This window comes from Odontomachus brunneus, unplaced genomic scaffold (assembly GCF_010583005.1).
Source record: "Odontomachus brunneus isolate Ranch 3 - 2012 unplaced genomic scaffold, Obru_v1 Obru_scaffold_195, whole genome shotgun sequence".
In the NCBI taxonomy this organism is placed as follows: domain Eukaryota; kingdom Metazoa; phylum Arthropoda; class Insecta; order Hymenoptera; family Formicidae; genus Odontomachus; species Odontomachus brunneus.
Window position 1 is genome coordinate 486,492 of NW_022639645.1, and position 9,282 is coordinate 495,773.

Here is a 9,282-nt window from a genome sequence, read left to right on the forward strand (position 1 = left end):
GAGAGAGAGAGAGAGAGAGAGAGAGAGAGAGAGAGAGAGCTGATCTCCCGGTTTCATCGCGAACACCCGCTCAGCAGCGCGCAAGTCACGCTCGTTTATGGTGCAGCGTCTTTTCATTTTCGATCGATGGATTGTGCGCGCACGCCAAGGGAACGAGATTATGCAACAGGTGACGGAAGCTGCGCTGGAGTGTGCCGTTTGTCCTCCCTGCGTGACGGTGCGCGCGGATACAGGTCGCTAAACGCGAGTAAAGAGCAAGGCTTTTAACAAGCGCGCCGTTAAAGCTCCGCAATACGCACATCCATCACGTCAAGATTATGACGTCAGGAGCACGGTGGCGAAATCCACCCGCGAGCCATTCTCGCGCCTCACGTGCGCGCAGAAATGGTTTTTCGTTAACGGAACCGGTTTAGTTCCATAAAACGGATTCGTAGCGTGCGCCAGAAATGCCGTAGCCAGTCCGCTATATCGCGTGGAATTATTTCCAACGGCGAATGTTCGGTGCTCATAGCTCTCGCGATCCGATCAGCTCTTGAATAACATTATCGTTCCCCGAGTCGAAATTTTCGTTCTACATCGACCCTGCTAATTCCCTCGAACTTGAAGGGTCGATGGAGAATCTTGAGATATTAGGAGGCCCATATGTGTAATCGAGTATTTCAAAACACATTTGACAGTCTACAGATAAAGCTTTCATTGTTTAGCCCATGGAGATAAGAAATAACAGGAGGGAGTGTAAAGCTTTTTAGGTAGTGAGGGTAAGTATGCTATGTGATTGGTTGGCCACAGTAATATGGCGTTTTGTATTTTATTGTCGCGCTTTGATAAACCACATCAATATGGCGCATATTGTTCCCCTCTTACGTCTGTTTAGACAGGCCAAGGGGAAATATCCTTCTTCTTGTTATTTCTTATCTCCATGGTTTAGTCAACGATATAATGATTTGAATATCTTACTACAACAACATTAGGAGAAAAAAACTGTTTATATATCACGCAGTATCTCAATTGCTATTCAACCTTGCTAGTTTAAGCAGTGCTATCTAAAGCTGCTACTCAATAGCTTACTATGTTAAGTAGAGACTGATAAGAATAAAAATCTTGTAAATACTTGATTATCTACATGGGAATCCCCAATATAATGTTATATAAGCTGTTGTCCTACCTGGATGCTGCAAATAATTGCACACTGCCTTTTTCTCAATGTTGAAGAAGCTTGAAGAAGCACTTGTTCAAGAATTATTTCATATTTATTTAATTATGTAATATTTATTTAACCAATTATGCAATATTATATAGCATTATATAATTATTTAATTATATAATATTTTTATTTACTTGTCTTAATTAATAATGTTTATTTAATCTCTTCAATGATGATTTAAAATGATTGTGCGATTTTCCCCACAGGATGAGTTTCTTTTTTTAAAATAAACATAGATCTAGATTTTCTCTTTATACTGCTGTTTTCTTTAAAGAATTTTGAAAAATAAAATACAAAATATATCTAATTTTTTTTGTATTTGCTTATATTTATTATAATTTGTGAATTGTCCGAATATTCTATTTGCATTAAATTTTTGTTCAATTATCAGTAATATTTATTAATTATATAACATACTCAGTTATAGAAGTCGAATATATGAGGTAAGAAAATATTAAATGATCAAATAAGATATGATGGAAAAGTACGTAAAAAACAATATCAAATAAATATTAATTCTCATCTCTTCCTTATTTATTTTTCTTTTTGTTTTTAGCGTTGGAAGTTTCAATGAGAATTATAGTTCTTAAAAGAACTGATAAGAAGCTGTAAAGGCAAAGATAATTATGTGCCTAATAATGCTGTTTACTGATAGAAATTTTAATTTAATTTACAACAATAATAAGGATAAACAAAAACGCAAACAAGGCGTGAGTAAATTCAAAATGGGATTTACAACCTAATAAGCATTATTAGATAAACAGAACAATCAGCAATATAAAACTTACATTAAATTCTAATGCCGGTATTCATAGTTGTGAATTATTTACAATCTTTGATTGTGAGAACATGATTAGCTACAGATTCATATTCATGAACCATTTTACTCGACTGTTTAGATCAATATATTTCTTGTATAAAATAAAACAAGCATACAAATTGATGAATAATGGTTTCATGAAGCTATAATTGCTTGTCAAATTCAAATTGTCAAATGATGATGGACTATGAATACCGGGCTAAATTTCGACTCGGGTATCTCTTTACTCTTGATAAATCCGTCGAAAACGATCGTTATAAAAATAGAAATTATTCAACATACCCTGAAATATGTCGCTGTATCGCTGCTTATACGTCCAGATGTCCTGCGTCCTCCATCCTGACTTCCCAATCCAGCATGGCTGCTCTATCTTGACACTGACACTGACACTCGCGTTGGTATTACGCAATTCGGTCGACGAAACACGTTATAATTAATGCGACGCCGACGTCAGCTCGATTAAATGTTTAAGAGCCGACGATATATTTCAGTCAACCGACGGAAATGATAAATAATACAACGACCACGTGCTCCGCAGTATGTATAATGCTCGCCGACTCGGAACGTAATGGAAAAACTTGGGAAAACGCGTGACGCACGAGAGTATGTTCGACCTGCTCGAAGGTCCGGAATGTTTTGATTGTTGTGACTCGGCCTTCAGTTACGAGAGACGACAGTTGACGCTTGATGAGTGGAGATATGTTTACATTTCTTGCCTATTGTTTTGGTACTGTTGCGCGATGTGCACTTTCCCATTGCCGCGCGAGTGTTACATTATATTTTATGCGGAAGATATTTCGTCGACTCCTCTAAAATACTTAATCTAATACTCCTGCCTACATCTCGTTAATCAACATGTATTCTTTATTTCGTTGTAAAGACGGAATCTTTGTTATCTTTGTCTTTTTTCTCTTATCAGTTCTTTTAACATTTAGACTGCTGGGAAAGCCACTTTTGTGGCTATAAAGCCACTTTTGTGACTTTCCCGGCAGTCTAAAGGTTAAAAGTTACAATTGTCATCAAAACTTCCAACGCTGAAAAAAGAAAAATAGAAGAGATGAGAATTAAAGATATTGTTTTTTACCTACTTTTTTAAGAAACGTTATTTGATTATTTAGCATTTCCTTATTTCACGTACTTGACTTTTATAGCTGAGTATATTATATAATTAATATATATTGCTGACAATTGAACGAATTAAGAAGACAAATTTAATGGATAGAATATTTGGATAATTCATAATAAATAAATATTATAATGAAATAAATATTACATTTAAGCTCTCAAGTGATATACAGAGAACAGTTTCGTAATAAAATATTAAATTTCTTTGATTTATATATTTAAACTATTGCGTTTCTTTTATTCTTTTTAAACAGATTTTTTAAATCATGTTATATCAATAGAAGAATGCTGCATCGAAATCCCGGGACGCAAACAACATAAAATCATATATTTTCAGATATGCTAATATATATTCAATATTCCCAACGAAAAAGATAACAATAAAGAGATCATAAAGAGACAGAATTTGTTTTACTTATCCATTAATTATATTTGTTTGTAAATGTTTATTAAATCATTTAATGAATTTAATAATATTTAATTAATTTAATTAATTTTATTTAATAACATTTAATTAATTTAATTAAACAAATTTAATATTTATTAATTATATTAAATAGCAGTTAAAATAAATTATTCTATCACGTTATTATTATTATTATTATCACGTAAAAATTCTATCTGCATTTGAGACACATAATTACTTACATTGTTTATTGAGATTAACAAAAAAAGTAAATGCATACTTGAGAGAATTAAATATTAAATAATTCTAAAATAAAAATATTTTATATTAAGGATAATTTAACATAGAGAAAATGACATAAAATAATTATTTGTAACATCAAGGTAGAACAATAGTCTACATAATATCTTCCAAGTTCGATAAAATTTGCGGGGTTAATAATATCGCCTCGAGTTTTCACGTTACATATCGGGGGTTGGTCAAGAGTCTAATGTCTTATCGATTTTTGCTAAATATTAAGGGGATAAAATAACAAAATTGTACTTGTAGCAAAACAGTGGCGTGACGTACACAAATAAGAGTCTTCGAATGCGACGGGATTCAACTGTTTTATATTTTGTTTTAAGTCTATCCGTAGTCGGTAAAACGGTGCTATCGTTGACGGCGGATGGCAATGGAATGTATTGTTTCCGAAGTATATCAATTTTGTTTCCACTTCGGGTAGAAAAATATTCGCTGCGCTATTATGCGACACTGTCTCGATGGAAAAGGAAATATCTCTGAGCTAGATGAACGTAACAATAAGCGTTTTTTACACGATATAACTTGATATCACTTTTCCTCGACAAGATTTCAGATCGAAACTGAAACTGCGCTTTACTCAGTCGATAATTATTAGAACTTTAAACTGTTACTAACAACTACTAACAATTACTAACAACTGTTACTAACTTGAAAACAATCGCGGTTAGCGAACAATATATTGTCGCAATAATTCCAAAGATTTTTCCTTAAAAATCCCTCGAGAGAGTGCAGGAAAATTTTACTTTCCCGCAAAAAAATATAATTATGAAAGGATATTTGGCCGTAGTTATGCAAGAATAATCCAACCCACAAAATTGTGGCTTTTTCATTTTTTATTTACAATGGCTAGTCTATATATCTATCTACTTAAAACAGAAAAGATGTAAGCCTTATGGATACCTAAAATTAATTAAAAAGCAGTTTTTATTTTCTACTAGTTGCTAGTCATTTTTACTAATTGTGTCTTATTTATCAATTTTTTTAAAATTAAGCCTGTCAATAAGTACAATTAAAGAGAAAAAAATTGACAATGCTTAATTCCTTCCAACGATTGTGAAGAGAGAGAATCTTAATGTTATTTATATTTTCTGAATTATGTATTAAATCTTTATATTCATTTTTCTCGAAATATACTCCATGTGGATTGAATTATACTTGCATAACTAACTATTTAATAAGATCATATTAAAAAAGTGATAAATAATATCTCTCTCCTTCTCTCTCTTCAAACTTTGTTCATTAGGGAACAAAGTCGACTTTGAAAATTCGTCGAAAATTCATATTTCAGAGATATATAATTATGGAATAGATTTGGTGTCTTATATTAAAAAAGGAACTAATAAATAGTGTGTCCCTTGAAACTTTGTTCATCAAGGAGCCAAGTCGACTGTAAATTCACCGTGAAGTCGCCGGTTCTTGAAATGAAGTCGGCGTTTCTCGAGCACCCTGTACACGTACAGTGCGTTGGCTCCTCCGCCGCCTGCTTTACGCAGCTTGCAGTCGCATTGCTTTACGCGACCGTACGTACAAAGCGCGATGTTTCCCCGTGGATGACAATTTTCTCTCTCCCGGGGAGAACCGCCTGTTTTACGACGGCCATTTGAGTTTGTATCCCGCTGTCCGTCGACGACAATTTATTGCCGCTGTTCCGCGCGGCTTTACAACTCCTCCGTTTCCTACGAGCGCTCTTTCACTCTCATTCCAGATATATCAGCCCGTATTGATTATGCTAGTAGTAGTCTAAGCGACGTGTTAGTATCGATCGGCGATAGGTGTGGGCGGAACGCGCACGTTCCAGTTTTCTCGACCCGAATTGCTCGATTTCCTATTGCCCGTTTGAATTTCACGGCGAATTTTTGCGGTGCCCATTACCGTCGTCTCGATCACGACTGACGGTCGAAAAAGATGACATGCTCGTTGGAGTACGACCGGAAATTTGGAAGTATCCGAGGTTGTCACGTTGGACATATTTTCTTATCTTTTTTTTTAAACTATTAACCTAAGACGATTTGATAAGATCTTTGCTTGATTTTCTTAACGATCAAATTTGAATTTTGTATGACATCTATTTTTCAAGATTCTTTATTTCGTATGTCACACGAAAAAAAATATGTGGTTGAATTAACCAAATATCTGGTCGAATATGAATGATCCAGAAATTCCGATTGAAGTAATCCGAATTCTGCTTAAGTTAACAAGATTTTTAGTAGACTAACCAAACATGTCTGATTATATTTTAATTAAACATGTCTGGTTAAATAACCAGACCTGTTTGGTTAGTCTGCCAAAAATCTTGTTAACTTAAACAGAATTCGGGTTACTTCAGTCGGAATTTCTGGATCGCTCATATTTGACCAGATATATGGTTAATTCAACCAAATCTTTTTTCCGTGCATGTTTTGATATATTTCAGATATTAAAATTAAAAATATCACATTAGATACTGAATATTTAATATGCGACCGTATTTTGTTTTCTTATGCACGCAGAAAATATTGTAATATAGAATTACTAAAACAATTTTTTTGTAATTCTCGAACATACAGAGAAAATTCTATCGTTTAGAAAAACAATTATTTAATTGACTTCCCTTCTGTAAAGTAAAGGATATTTTCAACAAGGATATTTTTACCAAGAATATTTTCTTGGTAAAAAATAATATTTAAAATATGTTTATTACAAATTTGAGAAAAGCTCATTACCATACATTTATAAATTTATTTTCTTTACAAGAGTATCATAAAATTTTATAAATCTAAGAAAAAGTTAGTTCGACTCTATGCAGTAAGCAAACCGATTTTTGTTTCAATTTAATACTCTTGATTGAAATGATAAATTTACTAAGATTCAGAATATATATTTTGACAAAATTTAATGTTTATGATGATCTTATGATAGATTTGTGGATATATAAATTGTTTAAAAGTGTTTTAAAAGTGTTTTGCAAAAGTGTTTGACTTTTCATTATAAAATTATTGTAATTGTTTGAATATTTTTTATATCGTATACTAAGTACATATTTTTTTGTCAAATTTACTACTCAGATTTACAAAAAACATTATAAGGAGAAACATAATTTTGTCGTAATTTTTACTACAATATTTTCTCTGTGTATATAATTAAATAAAAAAGAAAAATAATTTTTTAAAATAATTTTTTTATATTAATAATTCGCATTTTTTTATATTAATAATTCGCATTTTTTTTAGTCATATTTCAATCAGTATCGATGATAAGAATTGTTGAAATTTTTCGCGGCTATAATTTTGTATCGATGATCAACGCAACATATACGGTAATTTTTTAAAGTTTTTACTTTTTAAGATTTAGTAGGTATCATATAACGATCTAATATTACACATCGATCATTCATCAGATACTATCATATTGCACACACGATGAACAACGGAAATTAATAATTCAACTTTCCTACAAACGTGACACGACCGTTCTACTCGTGCTATGCTTTTAAGCGCTTGTGTTGATATTTATTTGGCGGATTCGTAGAACATCTATCTATTTAAGTCCACATTCGGAAGAAACAAAAGTATATTTTGTTACTCGATGTTGTAGTTTTCAATTTTGTGCTCTCTACTCACAAAAATTATTTTTAGAGAATATTTTTCTTTGTTGAATCATATAGAATACATTGATGCAAATAACTTATTCTAACGCTGCGTAATTTTATTTTAAGATTTATGTGTCAAAAATAAAGAATATTATAAAAATATTTTCTATACCCAAATCAAAATAGTTTGTTATTGTAGTTAAGTATCTGTATAAAAATATCTGTACGACAGTTTATGATATTTTATAATATCTATTCTAAATTTATACATTTAGAGGCATAATGGGATTATATTACAATATTAAATTAACCTAATAAATATAAAAATATTAAGTTATATTATTTATATTTTTATATATGATTTTTAAATATAATTTTTATATATTTTAGAAGTACATTACCAAAGATTGCTACAAATATTGGTTGCTATTAATATTTTAGAAGAAAAAGATAATATTATAAAAAGACTTATTTTACGAGTATGATAAAAACGTTGTTAATAAATAATTATAATTAATTAAACGTGCAATAATATACATCCTTATATATTGCATGTCTTAATAAATCACTTTTAAAAAACATTCGAAAATTAATGATTCAGAAATAAGCAAGTTTTACAAAATATCTTCCATTTTGCCCCGCATAGAAAGCATAATGAGGTTAAGTGATGTTTTCAAGAGAACTTTATTATGCTTTTACATTTTCAATTATTCTTTCACAGTAAAACTTGTGTTTTCTTATAGCGGACGTTTCAAAGAATATTTTGATCCAGTACGAAGAAAAAGTTTATTTATTTATTTTTAATATGTTTAACATTTATTTAAACATTATTTTCCGTCAGATTCCGTTAAAGATTAAAAATTGCGTCAGCGACATAAAATCGCACTTGCGGTACAAAATTGCGTGCGATTCGAAATGATATTTGCGACACAAAATTGTAATGCGATATATCGCGTTTATTGCGATTCTTAAAAAAGATCGCATCGCGATACATAGAATTTGATAAATCGCACGTCCCTAGTCGCGGGTATCGTACGTGGCACTTAATGACGACGGGCGCGCCGCACAGCGCAACCCTTACCGGCGCCCGTGTTCTCGCCAGCGCGGGGGTGGGAGCTCGGCGAGGACGCTCGAAAAAGGGGGCGCAGTCGCGCGCTCGGCGAACGAGCACCCCCGCACGCGGCGCGCTGGCTGTCGCGGCCCGTCAGTCTCGGCCGGTCGACGGTGGCCGAAAGTCGCGGTCACAGATGGACGAGAAAGAGAGAGAGAAAGAGAGAGAGAAAGATAGAGATAGACAAGAAGGGAGAGAGAGAGAGAAAGAGAGGGTGGCAGAGTCGATGGACGAAGAGGAACGACGCGAAGAACGCAGGGAGAACAGCGCGGCGACGAGGAGAGGAAGCGCGATCAGAAAGGCAGTCCGTCACACACAGTGTCGTACGTTGTTTCCGCGGAACGGACGGAACCGAGAGCGGAACATCGGGAGTCCTGGCGTCACCGGGTGGTCGAGAGCGGCCGGCGGAGGAAGGGCGCGAGCGGAACCAGACGCGCATTTTCGTGCTCAGTATGCGCGCCGCGCTCGGCCCGTGCGCTGCCGCGTCCGCGTGGTCGAGGTGGTGACCAGTGTGCCATCCCCTGCGTAAGAGTCGGAGTCGAGGGGCCTCGGGCGTTCGTACTGTGGAAACTGAATTATTGAATAGCGTAGCGGGACAGGAGAGATTCTCGCGCGCGTCCGGAAGCCTCGAGCACTTCTCCCTCGATCTTTCCCCGTGGTGATCGCGGATGTGAGAAAGAGAGAGAGAGAGAGAGAGAGAGAGAGAGAGAGAGAGAGAGAGAGAGAGAGAGAGAGAGAGAGCGAG

The 9,282-nt window shown here is 34.2% G+C and overlaps 2 protein-coding genes across 4 annotated transcripts in view; one reads left to right on the forward strand and one right to left on the reverse strand.

Moving 5' to 3' along the window:
- LOC116851870 overlaps nucleotides 1-2,846 on the reverse strand; it is a 195,198-nt gene extending 192,352 nt beyond the window's left edge. For all 3 annotated transcript variants that reach the window (XR_004379664.1, XM_032831725.1, XM_032831724.1), the window contains exon 1: nucleotides 2,307-2,846. The gene's annotated coding sequence lies outside the window, so the exon portion shown is untranslated. The remainder of the gene's footprint in view (nucleotides 1-2,306) is intronic.
- LOC116851869 overlaps nucleotides 1-9,282 on the forward strand; it is a 146,749-nt gene that overhangs the window by 23,359 nt on the left and 114,108 nt on the right. The gene's annotated exons all lie outside the window — the stretch shown is intronic.